At 41.1% G+C, this 25,233-nt stretch overlaps 1 protein-coding gene and 1 long non-coding RNA gene across 2 annotated transcripts in view; both read left to right on the top strand.

Moving 5' to 3' along the window:
- PDE10A (phosphodiesterase 10A) overlaps positions 1–25,233 on the top strand; it is a 338,217-nt gene that overhangs the window by 105,226 nt on the left and 207,758 nt on the right. The window lies entirely within an intron of this gene.
- Positions 1–25,233, top strand: part of LOC115948300 — a 137,566-nt gene that overhangs the window by 76,039 nt on the left and 36,294 nt on the right. Inside the window, exon 2 of the long non-coding RNA XR_004082133.1 lies at positions 13,106–13,266. This is a non-coding gene — a long non-coding RNA (uncharacterized LOC115948300). The remainder of the gene's footprint in view (positions 1–13,105; positions 13,267–25,233) is intronic.

Raw genomic sequence — 25,233 nt, 5'->3', positions numbered from 1 at the left:
TTTACCTTTCAGTTCCTTCACTTATCTCCAGATAACTTTGCTATTTGTTTAAAGCCCTTTTCCACATATCTGGTTGGAGGGCTAGCAGAAATAGAAATGACAGAAAATGAGAAAAAGAAGACAGTTATCTACAGAGAGTCAAAATAATCTCTCCATTGCAAAGGAGGTTATAATTATACTCTCTGTTTTCCCAGGAGTTGCAGTCATCTGGTCAAGCAGCAGTGTGCACAGGTAGCTCCAGACTGGCCAAAGCATGTGCTGTCACTTGGCTAGTCCAGCATGAAGTGCTGGGGGAAGCACAAGGAGAAGGAAAGCCACTTGGCACACAGGAGAGAGAGTCAGCTGAGCAGGAAAGGAAGCATTAGGAGTTGTAGGTTAGGAATCCATAGATAATATGTTTCAGTAATTCTGTTTGTAAAACTGCTCCTTGGGGTCATAGCTTCACAGGAAGATTGGCTGGCAGAAAGCAACAGGAGCTGCTGGAGGCCATCAGGGCCCTCTCTTTGAATGCAGATGATCACTGAGAACAATGAATCCTGCTGGGGGTTTGTCTTCAGTGGCTTCTGTGACAAATATCCAATGACCTTTGCAGGCAGTCTACTCTGGTATTTCAGTAGCCTATGCTTTGGTGTTTTTCCTAATGTCAAGACCAAATCTTTCTTGCTAAAATTTAAGCTTATTACTGCTTAGATTCCCATTCCCATTGGGAATACATTGTACTCTTTTCACGTGTGCAGAAAGCTGTCTTGTCTTCAAAAATAATCTGTATTACTTCATCAGGAATTTGATCAAGTTCTGATTTAAGTTCTGAAGAGTTTCTGGTAAACATTCAATATAGAAGTTGACTATAGTGGTAGACTATAATGCCCATCATACCATATAAAAAGCATTCACAATACCATATGAAAATTTTTAAAATTATTTATTTCATAGCCCATGGCTGTTGCTTTTTACAACTTTCTTAAAAGAAAAAAGTATTCTTCCTGACTCTCATAGAAAGTTGTTTTTTTCTTTGGAATTTTCTAGTAAAACTTGCAATTTGTCAGCAATAGAAATGTAACTTGCATACAAGAGCTACATCTTATTGGCTGATATTGGAAATGTGGATTAAAGATCACATTAAATTATAGAAGTTAATAACAGCTTAAATACTAGATAACAGTGAATAAAGGTAGTATATTAATACTATTTGTTAAAATATGGTAGGGAGGAGGGCTGGGTAAATAATTTTTCTTCTAAGCCAGAACATATGTGAATACTTGAACATTTGAATACCTGAACATTTGAATACCTGAAATACATAAGACATGCCATGTGGCAAATTTAAAGTTGCTTCTGAGTTCCCCTGAAAGGTCAAATTTCAGAAGGAGATTTATAATTTTTTTCCATGTAATCAGAATAACACAGTCTATAAATGAATAAGTGTATTTTTGCTAGCACATTTTGGAACAATGCACCCATACTCCGTATGAACTAAGGATTCTCCTCTGCTCAGGACGGAAGTGTAAAGTGCTGTTCAGAAAATTATCCATGATCCTTTCCTCACTGCTTGCTTTTTCATCTGGAGCACAGACTTAAAAACAGAATAAATCAATGCTTAACTACTAGGTGCTAACCACGAGGCCTTTCTAACACAGACAGAGCATCATGAGCCATGTGTCAGCTGGTTCAGTGTGGGGCTTTTCGCTGCTCTCCTGTGTTGCCAAACACATCAGCTGTGAGAACTAGCAAAGTGATTCATGGCCTGGTCTTTGCAGCACCTCTGTCATATCATTTTGACAAAGACATCCTGGCAGTGTCTGGGAAGCCTGTGGTTAGTGGATGTTGGGCTCAGAGGTCTGATAAACATGCCTGTAACCAGCACTTTTTAGTACTTATTTTGGTGGTTTTGGTGTTCATATGGTGCCCAAGGACTTCATTAGAAGTAGGAGAGCAAAACAAGTAAAGGGAGAATCCTGGCTGTGAAAGGCTTTAGCTTAAGATGCAGGAAACAGTAGGAAGAGGCAAGAAATGAAATAAAGTTTGATATGGGAGAATGAATCATGAAGCATGTGGTTTTTGGAGGCTGCATATATTTCTTTATGTGTTTTATACCCAGTCCTAGTTGACATGCATGACTGTACAGCCTGGAATGTGTTAAACATTTTTGAAGGTATTTAGAAAAGGGCAAGTTGGGTTTAGTTGTCAGCACAGTGTTACCTGCGTTGTTGAAGTATTGCATAATCTTGCTTATGTTTTATAGCAGGGGATGGATTATTTTAAATCTGATACAAAAATGGTTTCATGCTTGCACTTGACTGCTTTAAACATTTATCATGTATAACATATTTTCAAGCATAATCAAAGTGTTAAAGTGTACTTTGATGAAGATTCCTGGAACAAACAGTTATTAGACATTTTCATTGAATCTTCTAGTTAGTTTTCTAAAACTGAAACTATCCACCCCTTAATTAAAAAACCTCTGAATCTTAAAACTGCTCATTATGATAAGTAATGCTTGATTGCTGATGGTTTGTTGGACCTGCTGCTTTTCTTAAGAGGTAAGTGTTCTCTGTGGTCTCCATTTGCTTTGGAGTAATGTGATTCAAAGAGGGCTTAATGCAGGTGCAGTTCTAATTTTCTCCAATGGAAATGTCCTTCTCCTAACACTGTATTTGATTTTGCCTGATGCTGACTGCATTCTGGCAACACCTTGTGGGTGCGTCAGCTTCTTTTGTGTTACCTACAGTGTACACATGTAACAAGAAAGATGCTCCTTGTTCCTCTTGCTCAGATTTAAGTTTTAAGGAACTTGAAAAACACGATTCTCTTGATGAGCTTTGAGAGTGGTGTGTTTTCTTTCCCCATTACCACGTCCATAAACTCTGAAAGCATGTCAGCAGTGTAATCTTTGGATTCAACAGTAAGAGAATATAATAGAGATATTATTGTGAGGGATGAATGCCCTGGTAATTGATTTGAGATGGCATTCATATCTGGAGAGTCTTTTGTTTGGATGCAGTTTTGGAATGCTGAGATTTTGATCTTATAATGGAAATAAGATAGATGAAGTCTGAGCTATGATGGACAGAGAATTAAGGGCATCATTATGAAAAGAGCAGGAAGAAAAGAGACTTTTGAGGCTTTTGTTTGTTGTGGGAACCTTAATGAGAGAACATGGCTAACAGATGCAAGGCCTCAAAGTCTATGGTGGCAGGCATCAGTGCAAAACCCAGCGACAAATACTTCTTGCTGAGTAGAGCAGAGAAGTAGGAACTTGGAAAGCTTGGAAGATGGGCAGTACAGGCTGTACATGGCTAATGTCTGGCAACAGGCATTAACCATGTGCATCAGCAGCAAAAGTTGAGTTGGGAAAGAAGGTGCTACATAGAGGACATGGGCTCATTGCAGACTGAAGCTGTGATGTTTTTCTTCATTTCTTTTGCTTTGGGGTGTGAGAATTTCACATCATTGAGTTTTCAGGAACTAAGAGCTTTCTAACTAACTGCTTTCAGTCCACACCCAAAATAAATGAAGAATAGCAATGAAATGAGTGACTCAGAGAAATGACTGAGTCTAAATCCCACGACTGATTGGATGGAATGTTTTCCTGAGTCTTAGACATCTGTACCGGACTTCTGAGCTTGTTTTGGTGCTTGCTTTTCCAAATATCTGGTAGCTGAATATTTTCCTATCCATATTTGGAAATAGTTGATTCATTCATAAGGATAATATTCATGCTATTCAGGAAATGCAGTAGTTTGCTCACAGATCTCATTCAAATGATGGTATAAAACTATCTGTTATTTTAATTTCTAAAATAGTATCAAATAATTTCCTGAGAAATCTAAATAAAAACACAAGGGATAGGAGGAGCTGCCTTTGAGTAGCTCAGGTAAAACAGAGGAAATGCTGTTCTTCTATTTTAAAAAGTTGATATTTAGTTAGCTGCTCCTTGTCTCAAAATGTAAAATATTGATAAGTGATATTTCCTTTTAATGATAAGATGGGGTCCTGTGCATCACATGAGTTGGAATTCCTCCCAGAAAAACCTCTGAACAAGAAGTTGGCCACCACATAGTCTACTCTTTGCTTACATTGCAAACTTGCTGTTGTGTTTCTTGTGGGATTAAGAAGGACTCTGTGTGTGTAGGTGGGACCAGGATATAATTAAGCAGTGCTGTTAAAGGAATATTAGCTTTAAGTGATAGGAACAGGAATATTATGTGTGGTCTTGTAGTTCCCTGATGTAATTTGTATTGGGCTTCAGGTCAGAGCTGTGGAACAGACCTGAAGAAAGCCAGATCATTGCTTTTTGGAGTACAACTGGACGTGCGCTTTTAACTCAGGTATCGTCCCAGCTACGGAGCAGGGGAAGAGGTTTCTCTGCCAGCTGATGATGAAGTCCTGCAAACATCTGCCTGCAAATAGTGTATTTTTTTTAAACATTAAGCTTACATTTGTTTCTCTATCTTTTCACTCTTCTTTAAGAAGTTATCCATGACCTCTTCCTGGGATTAAAAAAAAACAACAACAAAACAGCTTATAGAATATCATTTTTAAGGTCAAGTCCACAAAACTGGAGATGGGGAGTTTTTTGAAAGAACACATACTAGTGGGAGATCCAGTTTGCATCCAAAGTCACTGAGAAAGCTTATGGCAGAGCAGAGAAGAGAATACAGGTGACCCCGCCACAGCCACAGACATATCCTCCCTTTTTCAGTTTGGGATTTTTGGCTTTTGTCTTTCCGTCCTGCATTTTTGTTTTTCTCCCAGTAGCTTCCATGGGTCTACATGCCACAAAAATAGTCCATAAAAACAGCTTTTATTTCTGTTTACTTGATGACCTTTTAAAAGTTTATAAACAGTCAGAACAGAGCTTGTTGCCATAAGAATCAACTACAGAATCAATAAAGTTAAGGTGGTTGCTAAGGGAAGGCCATGTACACTTGTGATGTAAGCCTGAGTACCAGAGACCATCCTGTAACAAGACAGAGGCTTTGTGGGGTGAGGGGGTGTTTGTGTGTGTGTGTGTGTGTCATTCTTCAGCAAGGAGGGCTGCTGAAATCTGAATTCAGCTTAGCAGTGTTGATTTAATGTACCTTTCTTTGTTATGGCAACAGAAGGGAACATATCTTTTGAAATATCTAATCTTGCTTCCCTCGTTGACCTTGTTCTTGATAAACAGTATTAAATATCCTTGTAGGAAATATGCTTTATTGAGTGTGCTAGAAGTATGTGAAAATGCATATAGCTGCAGAAGTGAAGAGCAGCAAGCTACTTGTAATACAGACTGAATTAGCCCTTCACCTTTTTCCTTTCAAAGTTCACCATTTCAAAGGAATCACCCCAGATACAACAGCTTTGATGTTGTGAGAGGTGAGTTCTCATCCTTGGCTGCTTTGGAGGATTATCTCAGCATGTAAAAAATTTTCCATGGTTGTAAAGCTTTAACTCAACAGCTGCTGTATTTCCACTCTTCATGGTGGCTGAAGTCATGAAGACTTCCCTTCACCCCTGCCATTCCCAGCAGATCTTTTGACCTTTTGGACATTTTGGCAGCTGGTCTTGCTGAAAAGACTAGATAATTGTCCTTGCTAGCTGGGCAGTGGTGTGGTGATGGCCAGAGAATCAATTTTTGGGTGCCTGCAATTTTCCTCAGCTTTGTGGTGTGCTTCTTGTCTGCAGCTGGACCATCAGACCATTGTGTATGGAACAATTGCTGAACAAAATGGGATTTAAAAAAACACAATACACCATATGGATTGTCAGCCCAAGGTTACTGCACAATCAGAGTGAATAGTTAAGTCATAATGTAAATATTTTTACTTCAGGTGTTTATAAAAGTAATATAGAGAACAGGATATCTCAGAAGTGTTTAATGAAAGAATTAGGAATGGTTCCCTTGAAGGCCTCCAAATTAGATCTCACTTAAGGTAGCAGTAAGGTAGCTTGCAAACCATGAATACTTAGCACAGGAGAGAAATTATTTAATTGATTTCTGACTCTCATCACAAAATAAGAGCCCTGGAAAAGTGCTAGCTACCATTCTTAGAGGGACCAGCAATTCCATCACCATAGAGATTGATCCTCTTGAGCTGCTGTTTTCCTGACTCAGGGTTAACACTCTGCTGGGCTGCCTACTTCCAGTGCTTGCAGCTACCTTCCCTTTGCAAATAGCTGCTGCTCCAGAAAGGTTAATCAGCCAATCTGGAGGTCAAACAAGACATGGAGAACAAATATCACTTTGCAGTTTGTTCCATCAATGGTAATAGATGGGTATTAGTGCTATGGTGCCTAGTCCCAGTCTGAAAAAGACAGAGCACCTCATGGACAGGAGACCTACAGAAAACAGATTTGTGTAAAACAGCGTTATAAAATTGATTGCATATGCAATGTTTGGCAATGTTTGATTAGTAGTTGTCTTCCTTTTTTTTTTTTTTTTTTTTACTCTTGGGGTTTTAATTTTTTTCATTAGGTTGGTGTGAGTCACTGTTGGTGAGAGTGCAGGAAGGGGTGTGTTTTGAAGAAGGGAATATAAAGGCCCAGAGATAAGCTGCATGCATTCCAGGTTCAGGGAGTATGTTTTGGAAGGTTTTGGCTCTAAAAGTGACAAACTGTAAATACAGTTAAAGTATTTTGGTATTACAAGCCAATGGAGCTTTACTCTTTTGTGTCAGCTCTCAATCAGCAATCCTCAAAGAAATCAGTTTAAAAGGTTTCACAAAGACTTACTATTTCCATTGTTTTATTGTATTTGATTTTTTGTTTTGGAATTTTCTGCAGGGCACCTTGTCAGTATGTTGCTTATAAATGATATTGCTGTGGGCTGGATGACAGCACAGAGCACAGCTGGAAAAGGCACACTTTGCAGGCTCTTTCCTTGCCTTAAATATGCTCTGAAGACTTAAGATAGCTTTCTGCACTTTTTGGGTGGCCCCTCCATGCTCCTCACAGGTGCCTGGCCAGGTGGCCATGCTGACATGTTGAAGCAGAAGGGAGAGAAGCTCCTCCCTCCTTCCCTACTTTTTCTTCTTAACAGGCCCTGGTCAGGAGCTGTGGTTTCTGGTGCGTGTGCTACACCCATGACCTGGCATCTGAGTAACTCTGCTTAATCTACATGCGTGTAAGTAGGGCTTGTTTCTGCTGCCTGTGTGTTGCCCTATTGATGATAACAATCTAGCCTTTAGAGTGTTTTCTACTTGGCAAAATCACCCATAACCAACCATTGTTTAGATTAATGCTGACCTTGTAACTTGTGATGAACCCAAGACCTACGCAAACAGAAAGTGAATAGCCACAGTTGAAAAGTATCTTATCAGATATTCGAAAGAATAATAAACAAGAGGAAGTGGATAAAAGAATGCCTTTCAGTGAGACCTTATTAAAATAGAGCTTCATGGCCTGGCTTCTGTGATGATAGACAGGTCCAGTCAAATATAACACTGAACCAATGCTGTTGCACTTTCTTTGAAGTAGTCACAGTGCTCCCCTCTGTCACCTGGCCTGTACTGACGCAAGGATATCCACATCTTTGTCCCAGACTTACTGCCTAGCATCATTTCATGCCTCCTTTGGGCAGCCTGGGTGATGTTTTTGCACTTTTATTACTATGTATTTGTAAAATGCATTTACATAATAGTACCTCAACATAGAGTGTAATAACTGAGCATTTCTTGTCTTTGCAGTGTTTGGTTTGGGGATAATTTACAATTTCCCTGCAATTTCAAGGACAATGCCTAAAAAAAAAAAAACTTTCAAATTCAGATTTTCTTTCATTGTGTAAGTTCCCTGCTGCTTTTGGCTCCAGGAGCCATGTTCAAGGGGTTTGTCAGACTTTTGCCTTTGGAGGAGGGCTTTTCAAAGCAAGTGCAGAAAGCCTTAGCTGACATTAGTGTACCTGGACTGCCAGAAACCACCATGGGAAATAAAGTAGTAGCAGCTCTGCTCTCTCTCACATGCTGCCTTTGTAGCCTCCTTTGGGGTGCTTCTTGTTTTAAGTGGTGTAAACTGCAAAACCAGTCCAAGGTGTAGAATTGATCTAAATGCTCATCTAAACACCTAAAGCCTTAAGGCTATTAATGTGAGTAGTTCTGTTGATGTCAGCGGGTTTTGTCACTTAAGCATACTAGATTTGATAGCTAGGTTAGAGATTATCAAGATTTTTAACTGTTTAAGGGGGGAAAACACCCAACCAAATGGAATCTCTTGGTGCCCCTTAAACTGAGGCAATGCTTGTTGGGTTTTTCGGTGGGGGGGAGACTTGTGATACAAGAAGCATCTGGAAATGTAATTAGAGCAATTTTTTTGCTTTCTAAACTTCTGTTTAGCTGTAATAACTGAAGAACTGCATGGGGACACAAAGATGTGCAAGCGCACACCTCTGAAGCCACACAGGCTTCTGGCTACTTTTTCTTGGCTGGGGTTTGATGGGTTTCAGATGTTTAGCTTGCCAGACACAGCTTGGGAAGAAAGGAAGCAAACAAAAAGTCTAGTAAATGCAATGAAGAGAAACAAATTACTTGAGATTAAGATGATACTAGAAACTGAAGATAAAGAAATGCATTTTAGCTCTCAAATTCCCCTGGTGAAACCTTTAGCTTCCTAAAATCTGAAAAAGGCCCCTAGTGCCCAGATGCTTGTCTTTTTTCTCCAGCTTCTTCAGTTTGCCTGGTAAAGTATTGATTCTTTCTTCCAACTTTACCCTGCTATACTGTTACACCAGTGTGCTGTAATACCACTGCTGTTTGAACCCATAGACACTTATCCCTGGGAAATGCATGTATAGAGGACTGCAGAAAGAGCAGCTCAGGTTATACAGCTACACCTGGGCAGTACTGGCACAACTGGGAGAAAAGCACAGAGAGGAGGCTGCATGTCCAGCCTTGGCTTCTTCTGTGGCTGCACATTAGGTGCCTCACCAACCCAACCTTTTGAAGGAGGAATGGCTTTTGCATTGAAGAAGCACTGATTGTGATCCACTGCGCAGAGTTTTGACACTGTGCACTTTAAAGGGAACATTTTGAAGTTAATCTCTCTGGCAGCTCTCTGCAATGTGAGGTTGGGTTTTATGAAGCCAGCGCTGTAAAATGGAGCAACTTTGGGTTGGTGCAGTACCTAAGTATTCCCAAGAGCACTTTGCAAAGTGGCAAAGTACGTATGAATACAGCGTGTGTGTAGGCAGGAGATAACAAGGAGCTGAGGAGAAGAACAGTTTTGCTGGGGAGGAGGTGGAATTAAGTGGGAGTGGGCCTCCCAGCCCCAATGCCGAGCCTGTGCAGCACCTTTAGCTGCTGCATGGCCAGGCAGGAATGAAGGATGAAGTGCCAGTGGGGCAGCTGGTGCAGGCTGGGTGAAGGCGGGGGGGACACAAGCAGGACAGGAGTGTGTTTGGCAGAACAAACCTGATTTTGTTGTGGGCCCTGGGCATTTTATTTCCCTTCATGTCTCTGCCATACCAGTTCGCAAGACATGATTGGCAGCTTTCCCTTGCAATTTATTTGATCATGGTAATTTTTTTGACAGGCTTCCTTGTGATTTTTTAATGTATCAAATAGAGTTTAATAATAGCCTGCTATTAAGTCCTTTTGTTTTTCCCTTGGGATTTTCTTATGACTGTTGCCTCTCTTACCTATTTGAAGCTCTGAATCTCTTTTCCAACTGTGAAGAACTTAGCAGTGTGAGAGCATGCATAATATGTAAAAACATTTAGCAGAATTCTTCTTATGCTTGGGAATTAATAAATGCCAGTATTGGGGGTAATGGAAGGATAAATCAGGCTTGCCTAATTTACAGGGCTATTCCTGTTAAGTTCAGCAGGGCAGGTTAGGCACAGGCTGCTCTCCAGAAGGGTTTTATTTTATTTTTAAATTCAAATTTTATTTCCACTCATCTTTTGAAGATTAATTTTATCATTGGCTCCAGGATCAAGTGACCTCTGAAGAGAAAAACCTCAGTGACAGCAAAAGTGAACAAACTGAAGTAAGTTCTGAGGTATACATAATGGCTTTGAATTATCAAAGACAGTAAAAAGAAAGTGGCTATATGCATTTAATCAAAGTAGGGTAAGCACATCTAAATGGCACCTAATGCAACATGATTATATTCTGTTATGGGGGAGACAAATCCCCTTTTTCCCCCGTTTTCCTTATTCCCCTGACACTATTGGTGCTGTATCTTTCACTACCTGTTTTCTATCTCCACACATGGTAGGCCCACTTGTTTTTTTATGTTCTTTGCTTTTACTGGTATTTTTCAAGAAAGTCAGAAATTCTTGTCTCCTTCTCATTCCCTTTGCATGCAGTGTTGAAATGGGGATAGCACAAAGCCTGATCTCACCTGTCAGTATTCAGGTGATAAGATCTTTCCTTATCTCTTCTCATCTGCTTGCTGCCATTCTGGTTGTTTAGCCCCTGTGTGATCATTCAAATTTCTCTCTCTTCTCCTCTCCAACTCACACTTTTCTGTGGTCCCTGCCAGAAAAGATATGTGCCAGATACGGCTACATTTTGCTGGAGTCAGAGTTCACAGGTAGGTACTGGCTTGTGCTAATCCCTGATGGTGTTTGCAGCAGTGTGAGGCTAATGTAACACTGTTAAACCCCGCATGCCCGCGACAGACACAGATTTGCAGTTGTGGTGTATTGTGGGAGAAGGCCATAACAGCAGTAACAGGATGGCTGCTGGTAGGAGCTGTACCAATTCAACCCTCTGCCTATGTGTTGGAAGGATAGAGGAAAAGGCACCTAAGTGTGCCCACCCACATCAACAATAAGGATCCTATAAGAAGAGGAACTGACAGTGATTTGCAGAGTAATCTCTCCTCTGTAGAAAGCTTAGACATGCAGAAGTCCTCAGGTTCCAGCAGCTGTCTCCAAAGCCAGTCAGTTCAAAAGATGATTTTGTGGTGTGACCTTATCACTGGAACAAATATGGATTGAACAAATTTCCTGATTTAAACCTTTATTAAATGGGGAATATTTTCCAGGATATTATGCAGCCAAGGATTATTCCTTTGTCTGCAGTGTGAAATTCCTTTAGTCTTTTTAGATTTTCTCTTTTGTCTCTCTTTTTCCTCTTTGTTTGCAATGACATTTGTTATGGCCATTGGAAAGAAATGTTATTCTGCTTAGCTAATATTTTGGTTCCTCTTGCATAGTTAGAGGACTCCAGTGGAAGGCTGTGTTGAGGTCACACACTACAGCTGTATGGTGGTGATGGCTAGACAAGAACTTCCATTCATGCTGAAGAGCATGGCTCAGGAGAGCCACTCATAGTAAAGGAGACAAATTGTACATTTCAAAAAGACTCATAAAATAACTTTCAGGGAAGAAAATTACATCATAGAATGGTTTGGGTTGGAAGGGACTGTAAAGACCATCCTGTTACAATTCTCCTTCCATGGGCCGGGACACCTTCTGCCAGACCAGGTTGGTCAAGCACCATCCAACCTGGCCTTGAACACTTCCATGGAAAGGGAGTCCACAACTTCTCTGGGCAGCCTGTTCCACTGTCTAGATCTTTGGGTTTCCTGAGTTTTCTCACAGGGTTTCTGAAACAGTCAGAACCAGCAGAAAGCTCTAAATCCAATTTAATTTTGAACTAAAAGCTATGAACTTTTAAGAACTCTTAGGCCATTTCAGGGAATGCTGCCTTAGCTCTACCTATATAGCATTTTTCCAGAGCACTGATAAGTGATTGATGATGCAAAACCAGGGAAGTTACTAGAAAGTTACACATGTATTTTGTAACCAATAGAAATACCAAGTAAAGAAGAAAAAGTACTGCTTCCTTGGTGAAAAGATACAGAAAGAAACTTCAATGCCCTCCTACACATCTTGTCCCATTCTGTTCCCCAATGCAATGAAGACAAGAGGAGAAGAGGGATCAGAATTTATTTCTAATTATGGCACCAGGGATAAAAATAAGTGGCTGAAAGTCTGTGGAAGTTCTTTGTAACTTTCTGAATTTTTATGTATGAATAGAGTGTATGGAGAAACTAGTATGCACCCTTTTTCTTTCCACTAGTTTGTCATTGCCTCTGGATTTTTGTGTCTCAAGTGCCTGCTTATTGCAGGAACCAGGGGACTGAATCACTCCAGACAGCCCACAGGTCTGGTGACTTCATTTCCTGGGTTATATAAAATCCAAACTTCCTAACAAATTGTCTGCAGGAAGTGTTTACCACATTGATATAGAACAATTAGAGTGCACAGAAACCTGGCCAGGTTGAAAAAACAATTACATGAAATATTGACATTATTTATAAAGACCTTTAAACACAGCAGAGGGGTTTCCAGCCAGTGAGCCACCACCCAACCTGCCTACCTGAGTTCTGGGGCAGAAGTGTTTAGTTAGCTCTCAGGGCTAGATTTAGCATGAAGTGTGGAGACCTGTGTGGAAAAAATGCAATTAAGGCATTATGTCTTGTTTGTTCCATTCTCTCTAGTAAATTGCTCACCTGTGTAGAACAAGAGATCTTATATTAATATTTGTTAACATGGATATTCAGTATGTCTGCTGGGGTCCCTAGAGTTTGGATTTAAATAGTCCAATTAACAACTGAGTATGTTGTTTTGTGTGGGGAGATGGCCTCCTACTGCAAAAATTTGCTTCTCTTCTGAGCTGTTTGGAGCCATGAAGAGTGAGAGCTCCCTGCACTGGCATGGTGATGCTACAGGAAATAAGGTTGACAGAAACAAGAACCACCCATTAATCTCTCTCTCCACAGAGTTACAAGTTAGAAAAGTATTTCCCCATCGTATGTAGTCTACAGGCTCTTGGGTACCTATTTCACACCAAAAGTGCAGCTTTTGCCTAACAAATCATTCTTTATAAATCAAAACAGCAAGAAAACAAAAGAAAAGAAAAAGAAACAGGAGCCTGTTGACAATATGCCACTTTTAAATTAATGGTTTTGCTTTCTAAAGACCCCAACCAAAACAAACAACTTATGCAGCTGTCATTGGCTTCTTATGGAAGCCATGTTTGGTAAGCCTTGATTCTCTGACCAAGTTCTCTTAGTTAATTTTATGGTTTGCAAATTTTCATCAGGATGGCAGGCTTCTGTTCATTTAGTATTGCAAATTATATGTCTCAAGAGAATTTTTATCAACATGTGTAAACAGAACCTTGGCCTGGAGTTTGAAAAGAAGAACGATGCAGCTTCTGTGATGCGCTGTCCAGCATTATCTTTATGCAGAAGATGAAGCAGCAGAGAAATTGGGAAAAGTACATCTTCACATTCAGCTGGAAATGTGGAAATGCAGAAAGCAAGTCAGCAAGCTACGTAAGTGAGCTGGTATTTGGCTGTTTCAGCATAACTTTAAGTAAGATCTGAAACAGATATTGCTTTGACTGCTATTTTGTATGCAGCAATGGAAATTTGTTCTCTGAATTGTGACTATCTCGGGGGTTCTTGCTTGGATGTGAAGAATGCTCACCTCTAGGGAGTCCCCAGTGTAACTTTTTGTCCTTAGATTCTTAAGTCAGAATCCTTAGTGGTGCACAGGACTTAATAAAATTCATCCACTAAGGGGATTGGTGTTACATACCAGTACTGTCAAAGGATTAAATTCCCCAAATGAGCCACTTAAGTGGTGCATAAGTTCTTTGAGCCACATGTTTTCTGTTATGGAAATTCTGTGTTAGAACTATTTGTCAGAAGGCTAATAGTTTAACCTTTGGGTCTTTTGCTTTTATTTGATAGCATTCCGATCTCTTGCTATGAAATTGCAGCTTTCTTTAGTTTTCCAAGAAAGCCTTGCTTCTGCTAAGTATCCGGTTAATTTCTTGCCTAACTTCAGTGACATGTTTGGCTATTGCAGGATCTTTAGTGTGTTATCTTTGTAGAAGGCTGTAATACTGCAGTCTGCAAATTTCCCATTTAAAGCAGCACTCTTTTTTAAGACCATCTCCATTGGTATAAAATGTCTTTCTCACTTTAAATTTTCTCATCTGTGAAAAGATTGTGGTATTTCATTACTCTGACAAAATACTGAAACCTCTGGACAGCAGGACTTGTATGGCTCTTAAATATCTTGCTACACTTAATCCTGTGTCAGGACTCCTAAATAGAAATAGTATGATTTTCAGAGGTGGGGAGCAAATACAGCTGAAATTAAGCCTAGGACATCACTCTGTGTACATTAAAGTGCTCAACTATATTGACTGCTGGAATCAGGATCTCATGAAGGAGTACAGATAATTACTATGTGCTGAAACTGTCAGTAGTTAAACTTGAATGTAACCAAATATAGGGCTAGAGACCTAAACTTTTGCATCTGAATTTGGAGAGAGTTTGACATTTACAAAATTATGAGCTTTTATTTTGTTGCAGTTTTGGCAGACCCAAAACATCTCAGAGGGAGCATCTAAAATTACTAAATACTTTTAAGCTTTTGGCCTTAGAATTTAGCCTCTGCTACCCATTTTGTCTTTGCTGGAATGCAGCCACTTAAAGCACAAGTTTTAAAGATTCAAATAGAGATATCTTCTTAAATTTATGTCATAATTCATGTTGGTATCTAAATTAATGTCCTCCAAGTTTATGCTGAAATTTGTAAAGAGAGCATGCTCTTAACATATGTTTCATGTTAGAGAATGAAAAAGGCTTTTTGCAGTTTTTCTCAGCTTTAAGTTGTGTTGCAGGCTGTGAATATGCATAAGAACATACATATATGTAGACTGAGCTCTTGCTGTATCAGTAAAAATTATATGCCTTTCATGCATCATTTATTGCATGAATCAACCTTTAGCAGTATTAAACTGCTTCTGGGGAATTTTTAAAAGACTGCTTGAGCCCTCTGAGATTTCATTCTCTCTGTTCTCCAAGTCTGCCTGTTATCATTTTAAAACAAACAAATAACTTCCCTACCTCCCTCACCCCCAATGAATCCTGAAGAAAAAACTGTCAGCTTTAGAAATGGATGTAAATGTGGAGAGGGTAAATGGCTTTTTTTTCTTTTTTTTTAATTGCCTTGTGTTTGGGAAGGAGAGATCTGAATGGTGATCATCAGAAATGTCTGGAAAATACGTATGCAAAGACCTTAATGGAAAATACAGCGTGTACGTTTCTCCTCTTAAAATAATACAACGAAAAAACATTCTGAGTGTCTGGGTAGGAATATAATGGAAGCAAAGGTGATTGTTTACAGTGTAGTAATAAAGCCAGGAAGGGTGTTTTCAGCTCTGCTTGCTCTGCTGCATGGCTTTTGAGCTATCATGGCAGAGTATATGTGAGAAATTGCCATCATTATAGCCAGTCTGGAAAACGTAGATGCAGTTCTCTCCCTGGCATTATTGTGCCCAGGGAGCTGGGCAGTCCTTAGGTCTCTGGAAATCTGTAGCCAGGGTAGGGTTTGATTTGGTGTTTGGCTCATAGATCTGTCACTGAGCTGCTGTGTCTGATCCCTTTAAGTGGTTTCTCCAATGTGATGTTCTGGTTTTGCCTTTCTTGTCCTTGAAAGGCTTGAGGCACTGATGCAGAATCAGCTCTCACCTCATCTTGCCCCCTTAAGCATTCTCCTTAAGCTGGAACAAAGACTTCCATGCACAGATTAGGTAGTTCAGTGTTTGCTGTGTGATGCTTCATATGGGCTGTATAAGATTCACGGGATGTGAGCTGATTCACCATCTACCTGTTAGCATGTGTGTGCATATTTTTATTGCAGGTACTTCCTGCAGGTATTCCTTGCTGTGAGACCCTGCTTACTCAACAGCTTTCTTACAAGTTACTGCTCTTAGCCAGAGATGAAAGGCCTGGCTCTTGGGAACTGTGAGGTTCTGACTAAGATGCAGGGACACAGGGTAGATAAGAAATAATAGTGTATGGGGGCAAATGAATGCCAGCAGTATTCCACAAATACATATCTTTATTGTCTTTACTCAGCTGCAGAAGTCACAGCCATCAGTGTCAATGTAACGGTCCTATAGAATAAAGGCCATGGTCTTTTGCCAGCCCTGTAGCAGAGTGGTGCTCTCATTAGCTGTGTCTGAGAGAAAGGTCCTGTCTGGCTCTGAACACCTATAGAATCAGAGCTCTGCATCTTGGCACTGGTGGGAAGGAAAAATGGCCTTCAGGCAGTACTCTGTAAAATGCAAGCATTTATTTTCTCCTTTTATTTTCTTTTAGTGGCCAAGATGGAATGCTATTTTGACCCAATCAGACAAAATTAGTGTGATTCCATTTGTATCTGTCAAACTCATCTTAACTGCAAAATAATTTGTTTATCAAATTACTTGTGAATATGTATATCTTCAGTGTGGTACAAGACAGAGCAACTCTGCCTCTCTTTTGAAGAATTCAGATGGGATTAGGGCTTCAGCAAGAGTAAAATGGGCCTTCAGTTTGGTGGAGAAATGCTAGACAACACGGATATCTTTCTTGTTTTATAGCTACTAATGTAAATGCTGTATGCTTTAGTTTGTGCCTGCCTTAGTAGGACTTACCAAAATTAGGCTGGTATAAAGAAAAAATATGAAAAAATGTAGCAGAACGGAATTTTCTATGTACACCAAAAGTATTTAATCCAAAAATCATAAATTCATCTTATTCTTGAGACTGAAAACAAGGACATTAAATGAGTCATGGCACACAGTCTTTTGTTAAAAATCTCTCTAAGATGCCAAATATCAGTTTGCACTCTGACATAGATATCCTTTTCAGCAGGCTTGTACAAACTAGCAAGTGGGATATAGTTTCAATGTGCCTGATGGTGCACACGACTACCTACATGTTCCATTCACCTCTCTGATGTCTCTTATAGGTTCTGAAGGAGTCAGGATTTATCTGTTCTGTTAAATTTTTTGTGTGATATACAGGAAATCAATTCTGGTTTATATTTCTGCCCAATTAGTATAAAATGCAGAGAGAGGTGCCTTGATGCTACAGAAATAAGTCCAGGTAAATTCTCCAGTAGGTTCTGTGGGCTACCCACCTAGCTTGCTGGTTTTGGAAAGAAGCAGACCTGCTTTTGACCGTGTATTTTGTGTGTGATGAGGTTGCAGATAGGTAAAAGACAAACACTTTTGTTTTGCCAATTGCCTTCAGCTTTACAAAAACAACATAGTTAAAATCGGGTTTGGGTGAGATTAGGTAAACCATTTAAAATGAAGATTAGGTAAACCATTTAAAATGAAGATAACCTTTTTTGATAGTCTAATTTTCTAAGCGAAAGTAGCTGTGGGCAGATGCTGGGAGGTGCAGAGAAGCAGGCAATGAAGGACCCCCTGGGGAAAAAGCGTATCTCTACCAAGGTCTCATCCCATGGAAATACAGGCTGTCCCCCCAAGGTCTGCAGCTCTTCTGCATTTGCAGAGCAGTGACTGCCTGTGAGAGGAACATCCTGGGATTCCTCTCTGTGGTGCTGTGAAGCTGTCATTTTTAGCAATGTCACTGCTGCTTCCTGTTTATGGGAAATTCATGGTGGGATTAAGATTGTTTTGGATTACTGCTCAGATAAAGTCAAACTCCTGAGAGCCAGACCTGTGCCTGTTTGGACCACTTCAGAAATCCACTCCTGTTGCTGTAACTCAGCTTTTCCACCTTCCCATTGGTGCTTTCTCCTGCCTGGGGCTGGATTTCTGTCCCATCAAATAGTGGGGGACTTGATAGGGGCAAATACTCGATATTACACTACCCACCTTATTGATTTTTTTTGGTCTGTGGCTCGCAGCTGATGTGGACAGTTTTACTTTGGTTATATAAAATAAACCTAGGTGGTTTCTCTCATCTGAGGAGGCTAAGCATCTCAGTTAGTGCTTGCAAGAGAGCTCACTTAGCCTATTGTCTTTCCTCAGTGCTTTCCACACTCCTCTTGTCCTTACTCTCAGGAATTGCATAGTCATCCTGTCTCCATGTGTTGGTACTGGCCTTAGTTTCCTATGACCTTTACTGCTTTTGAGGGTCTGTTGATCCGTTTCACATCATTATTGTTAAAAATGAGTTCCTGCTGGTCTGTCCCCTTAGTGTTGGGTGGTGGTGGTCTCTGTCTTCTTAACAGTCATTGTTTGATAAGGTGAAGGATCACTAACCAAAATGCTTGTTATGGAGAGAAAAATTAAGGATTGCATCTGCCAATGAAGGATGCCATGCAACTAGTAAAGATTTTCTCCTTATTCCCTGAGATATCTACATCTCTCTGCATTTTAAGCACAGGAACGGAATTAAGGGATAAAATATCCTCTTCATTATCATTAAGTACATTGCTTCGTGGCCTCTTTTATAAATCAGTAACGGAGGGTAATGGAGCAGAAGGTTCTCTCTGAGATCTTAATTAATCCAAGCAGAGATGTGTGTCTGTGATGTGAGTTAGGATTCGAAATTAGCTCTAAAAACAAAGCAGCCTATGCAAAATTGATGAGCACTGGCCTATAAAACAATTCAGTGAATGAGTTCCCATCTGTAATGTGGCATTCCTTGAAATAATTGGCCAACGCAGTCTTCATCAGAGGAGGTAGTAAAGTCTGAATGAATAATTTTATCATTTTAAGTTAATTTATGATGGTGTGGAGAGGGTGACAGATATGTTCTTTCACTGAGCCAGACCCTAGTATGTTACCGTGGCCTTATAAGAAGGTGCTCTTTTTACTTTTTGAGCTGCACCTGAATACAGAGGCCTGTGATCTGCTTGTGTGGCTCAGCCAATCTCTGAGGGAGGGAAGGTATCTAGGAGCAAAGTGTAAGAGTGTGTATGTGGGCATCAGAGAAGAGAGAGAGGTTGGAGGAATGACAGGCTTCCATGTCAGAAAGTGAACAACTTCCCTACGCACGCCTGCAGGAGTGGGTGTTGAGGGGAGGCTGACTGCCTGACTTGCTTCTGGAAATCTTCCATGTTTTTAGCAGAGTGAAAAGAACATTATTTTTATTGCTATTAAAAAGTGCTGCTGCACTTACAGTGTCTGTGAGTATTACAGTGCTGCTCAGTGGAAGGTTAGCTGAAAGTCACAGGATGTGTTTAGTCTGATGCCTTGGGAGGCCTCAATCTGCATTGTATCTGTAATGGTCTCAAAACTGAGTGCAGAGGATTAGGCGGTTCCTGTGGTCAGTAATGGGACACAGGAGGCCTTCACATGGGGCAGGGGTGCTCTTTGGTGAGCTGTGGGAGAGGAAAGTGAAGGCATGAGGATTATGAGCAAGGAAGGGCAAGAAAAAGCAGGTAAGAGAGCACAGGATTGCAAAGGGGAACGAAAGGTGACTAATGCTCATTTGCAAAGGCTCCAAGTATAGAGTGGCCTCTTGGGAGCAAGGCATTACATTGCTCGAAAAAGAAGTGTCTGTGTGTATGGGCTGGGGTATGTGGCACCAGGACTGAAGGACAGTGGTGATGACAAATGAAACATGGTGGCTTCTGTGTTTCTCAGGAAACTTCCTCAATGAGAGGAGATTTTTGCAAGGAATGAATGCTGCCAAACGACTGATTTTGTTTTTTGGTTGTTTTTTGGTTTGTTGGGGTTTTTTGTTTTTTGGGGTGGGTTTTTATGTGTTTTTTTTTTTTTTCTTTTTTTTTCCCACTTGCTACTTTATTCTGTGGGGAGACTATGTTGCCCAACATTTCCTGTTGCTGTTTGGGTAAGATGTCTCATTTCAGCCAAAAGAATATGGGAAGATGAGAATGATAAGGTGTTCAGTGGCCAGCTGCCCTTGTACGTAACAGGGGCTTGAGAAAGGTGCCTTGGATGGGCGCTGTTACTGTGGCACACTCGCTCTGCCCATCCTGGATGTTGCCCTGCTAGTCAGAGAAGTTAGCTACCTCCCTTTGCTCCTCATCATAGCACAGCAAGTTTGTTGAGTGTGAGATGGTCTGAACAACAGGTCTGGTGTGTTGCATTGCCCTGCCCAAGCTGCAGGAATCAAGGGCAGGACTGCTCAGTAAGTGCTTCCAGACAGCCCCAGCCACCTGGTCTGCCTACCTTATTATACCTCCCCTCATTTCTTCACCCTTCTCCCTCCATTTCCATAGTTCCCTCTTAACTAGCAACTGGTCTGTGAAAGGTGGGACTAAGCACTTTGCTTAGATGCCTTCCTGAGCCCACGGTGCCATGGGGCTGGAGTGTCTGGAGGTGGTTGTTCTGGCTGTGGTTTTGTTATTTTTAGAGTTAGATTAGGTAACCTTCTGTGCTACCTTTAGGCATTTTGTGTACCCCTCTCAGTATTACCACCCTGGCAGCATCAGCCAAAGCAGGGTGTGCAAAGTGTGCCACAGAAAAATGAGCATTTGTCAATGAGCCTTTTCCTTGCCAGCAACACTGAAGCAGAAGAGTATTCCCGGCAACTCTGTGTGCTGCAAATAGTCTTTGTTACCAGCAATTAAGGATTGGATGGGATTTTAAAGAATTATATTGGCATCTGTTAAACTTAACCCTTTCAAATCAAGTCATTATTTGGCACAAAACATGTTTTGTCCTCTGCAGCTAGTAAAACACAGAGATTAAGAATGCAAGTCTGTATCACAGCAGAAGAAAATTAGTGAGAGGCATGACTGTGCCTCTGGTACCACTGTGCTACCTGAGGGGACAGTGAGAAATCACAAATCCTCTGCAGGGAATGTTTTGGCTTCCCATGGGAAATGCCTAATCTGGCAGGTCAGGTCCGCTCTCATTCTTCACTTTTCTTAACAGTAATATGTCTTTTGAGAGTCAGAAACCCAGTCCTCCAAGGATACAGAATGGTTGCCTCTGGAGTATGGGGTGGTGCTCCCCACTCTACCCTCAGTCTTCTCTCTTTCTAGCTCATTAGGGAACCCTTGCCAATTAGGTCTCCCAAGAACTAGTTAGACAGGAATAAGTCAACTGTGAATGTATCAGATTAACTGCACGTATTCTTTATATTGCTTGTGAGTAAATGATTGTGTTCTCTGGATAGTTCATAAATTTGTCTAATTCTTCATGTAATCCTCACCAAAAAAAAAATCCCAAACAAGTGCATAAGAGAGTAGCCAAGGGCACAATTCCTCAGTGGAATAAAAAGAATGCAAATTTTTTAGTCCAAGTTATTTTAGAGGGCTGAAAAATCCAAAGAGTATTTAGTAGCAGTTTTGAAAACATAATCCAGTGCTCTTTTCTGTTTATTTTTATTCCTTTCAGCTATTTTTCTCTTTGTTTTCTTTTGGTGTTTTTTCTCTCCAATTTTATCAATTGCATGCTCAAAATTCAGGGATGAGTTAAAGTGCAGGAAGGATTAGCTCCAGCTTTATTGAGAAATAACTCTTACTCAGTGAGTGTCCAAAATGTCCAAAAGGAAGAAAAATGAGTGTACTCTTTGTGGACCTATACCCAATTCTAGCATGGCTAATTACTGTTAAGTAATTAATAATACTTCAGTAGTGGCCATAACTGAATTTTATGAGCACAAAAGAGCATAAGGCTAAAATAAGCAGCAAAGTTTATTAAAACGGAGTAGAGTGGGAAAGTCCTGCACCTCCTCTGGACATGGTCAGGGTGTGCTGAAGAGCTGGTGTCCCTGACATCCTTCCATCAGAGAAATGTGTCACCTAGACAAAGTGCAGAAGGACAGCTTGTTTGATGCCTACCAAAATGTATCTATTCCTTGTTAAGGCTTGGAAGTGAACTGATATCCTGGCTTGCCTCTGCTAGTGCCATGGCATGTGCTGTGAAGGAAAGGGTGTGGAAATGTTCTTGGTGAGCTCTGTGCTTGTATCCCAGTAGCTGCTTTGGAAGGATGTGGAGAGGAGGCACAGGTTAGATGAAATTTGTATTCTTACAGCAGAGGGTAAGCATCCTGCTTCACCTGCCCTTCCCTATTCCTGCCCCCCAAGCTCCTGCAACATACTTCTGGTTTGCATATTGTTCAGCACTGTATCTGTCTTCTTCCCTTATTGTTTTTCTAACATAATTAATCTTGTTCCACAGACCTGGGCAGGCCTAGCAGTAAAATAAAGCAGTGGTTTACTAATCAAAGCCCCAGACAAAAGCACTAGTGCTTAGAAGGCTAATGACTCTAGGAACAAACTATGTGGTTATAGTCTTTGTTTAAAGTGAGGTGCCTCCTTAGCTGTCTTAGTACATCTCACTCAAAGGCTGTGCTGCACATACTTGAGGGAGATGACCTGATCTCTTCCCACATCAGATAAATCCTTCAAAATTTGGGGGAATTCAATTTTCCATATAATGTTGCTGGTCTCATTTCTAATAACAGGCAATTAGCATAGCCCTGCCAAGATCTACCGCTCCTCTCCAATAGTCAGTCTCTTGGTCATCCTCTCCCCAGCATGAGAGAAGGTTTTAGAAGAGAGCATTGGTAGCTCCATGATGGACTCCTGCATGTACATGTGTACACGTGTTGACTCCTTTATGTTTCTGGGGGCAAATGGCATCGTTTCCATCTGCTCTTTGTGGGGTGACAGGACAGGATTGCCAGAGAAGCTTCCCTGAGCGACATGACTGTAGCAATAGTAGTGACTGCACACTGATGGTGGGTAGCTCCTCTGAGGAAGGAGCAGTTTGTTGTCTGCCTCACACCTGGATTACCCAACAGTCATGCCAAACTTAGCTTCCCAGCCCTGTGCTAGTGAGGAGGTACCTTGCATTCCTTCCCCTCCCATCTGGAAGGGCTGAGTCCTGGAAGGATGAAATAAAGGCTGATTGTTTGTCTGAGGTGGCACAGTTGGGACCCATCTACTCATTGTACCCTATCAGATCTGGTGCTGACTTCTGCTGCCAGCCCTTGTATCATTGCCATAATTCTCTAGGCTGCCATCCAGAAAACACATGTGGGGATGTATGCAACATGAGCAAAGAGGAAGGTGTGCTGGGTGTGGTGAGGGAAGAGCAGGCAAAAAGCTTCTGTTTTAGAAAGGGGTGAGTAGTTTAGATGCATGTGTTGCCATCAGAGGTGAGAAGGGTCAATAGTTTGGCCTCCCATGACCATCCATAGTGACATGATGGAATCTGGCTAGAAACATGCAGAAGAGCTTGATTGAAACCTGGGGTTGCTCAAAATGAGCTAAAATTCTAAGTACCATATCAGTAGCTACTTTGCACAGGAAAGGAGACCTGACTTTTGTAAATAATTTTTTTTCTTATCTGTGTTTCTTAAACTGGAGTGTCTAAGGGGGGAAATTTAAAGCCTCCTGAGAACCTGAAGTTCAAAAAAAATTACCAGGACTAAAAAATACCAGTAAAAATCTAAGGCCTTTTGAACAAATAATGTGGACTTACAAGAATAATGAATTATGGGCTTCACCTCAATCCTAGTGAAGTCCAGAGGGGTCTCAGCATGCTTCTTCAGATGGAGAGTGATATCCTGAGTAAGAAATAGACTTCTTGGTTTCTTTAAAGGACCAGACAGCTTTTTGAATAACTGTTGTATTTTAGCCAGTTACAACTACCTGTTTGTGATGAGGGGAAGTTGTTGTTGTAGTGCCTGTTATTGACTGCTTGCTGAGTCACTTAGAGCATAATTAGAGAGATGAAAGGCCAGTGTAGGGTCCTGAAGAACCAGTTCCTGGCCAAGTGCCTCCATCTTTCCAGACCTTTTTAGTGTACCTCTTTGATAAAAACTTTGAAAGCAAATATAGAGCTACTAGGCAAGGAGCCTATCCTGAACTGATGAGGTGAGATTTGGAAGTGCAGGTATCTGCTATTCCAAACAAGGGGCATGCTCTGAAGCCACAGAATACACAAATGATGACTGGCAGCAACTCAGACCAGCCAAAAGTTGAGGGAACTCATAATTAGGAGAAGCTGCTACTTGAACCAAGAGCACTGTAAGCATTTGAAGGATTTGTAAGAGGGTGTAGAAGGTAAATTGGGAATGGGTTCCCTGACCATGAAGAACACGAGGTACAGAGAGAAGTAGGAGAGTCCATATTAGCTGAAAAACCTACCAATTTCGAAGGATTTCCATGAATTCTTACAGGTTTCCTTCTTTCAAACACTTACAGTTTGTTCTGAGTAACCTGGTGGGGGTATTTAGGGACACCACAATAGCCATTGGAGTTGCTAGGATACTCAGTTATATTAAAGAGGGGATTAAAATTCAACTAGAAGGTGTAAACCTACATGGCATAGAATTGAGGGCAGGCAGAAATATCATGTGAAAGGTTGCCATCTCTTCAGTGGCAGCAGTTGGAAAAGATGTGATAAAAGCAGTCACAGGAGGAGGCAGGATCAGTGTGCAAGAGATTTTAAAGCAAGGTTACAGGAGACCGGCCTGAGGCTTTCTGAACTGTGAAGGAGATCATATCTAAAAATATTTTTAAAACCCCAAAACCTGTGAAGGGAATAGCGAAACATTTTCATTTCCTTCCTGGTTCTCTTCTTGAATGAAGCCCCTTTACACTCCTTAATGTAAAGTTGGTATAGTAAATGTAGAGCTGATCAAAGGATATACTTCCTTTCCCAACACCTTGTCAGCTGCTGCAACCTGCAGTTGCAAGAGGTGGAGGCACATGAAATAGACGCTGTGGACTCACCATTGAAAGACTGGCAATTTTGCAGCACAAGGCAGCATTTGTAGCACAGTGCCTGCAGGAATAAGTGATGGTATGGCTCCCAAGCAGGTGTTGGGAAAGAGCTCGTGCACAGCCTTGCACAATTAGCTGGCTCCTTCCCTCTTCCCTTTTGTCACTCCTGGTCACACGCATCATTTCTCTCGCGCTTTTAGAGATAGCTACAGCGGTGCTGGCACGGCAGCCCCAGTGGACCACTCGTCTAATCTGCTGTGGCAGTTCACCCTCTATGTAGGCCACTGCAGAACAAATTAAACTTTTGGTGTTTTCGTTTTCTTCTGCAAATGGCTTCCTTCTTTGGTTCAGTTTTTCATTTGTATCAGCATTCACTTTTTTTTTAACTACATGGCTCTGTCCCTCACCTCTGGCCTTGCAGAGAATCCAGTAACTGTTTTCCTGCAAGTGGTAAGTGTATTTTCAAGGCCTAGGCTTTAAATGGTTGTTCTGGCAGAAAAAAAAAAAAAAATTCCTCTCACGCCCTTGACATGAAAATAACAATGTGAACAATGGGAGCTGGCCGGAGCCAGCCTGACGCTGGAGCGCGCCGCGTGGAAGGAGGCTGAAGAGGGAAAAAAAAGCCTCTACATGCTGTGGAGGGAGGATGTTCAGCAGACTATTTGCATCAGGGTTTGAGAACCCACACAATAAAAATGAAAGTGCAGAGTGCGGGCCAGCTGCCTGAGATAAGATCACATTGTTGGAAAGGAGAGAAACGTACTGTCTCCACACTAGCTGGGCAGGCAGCAAGAGTACTCTGCAAAACAAGTGGTGAGATCAGACGTGCA

This window comes from Geospiza fortis, unplaced genomic scaffold, assembly GCF_000277835.1.
Source record: "Geospiza fortis unplaced genomic scaffold, GeoFor_1.0 scaffold41, whole genome shotgun sequence".
NCBI lineage: Eukaryota > Metazoa > Chordata > Aves > Passeriformes > Thraupidae > Geospiza > Geospiza fortis.
Note: the sequence above shows the minus strand (reverse complement) of the source record. Positions and strands in the feature narration are given on the sequence as shown.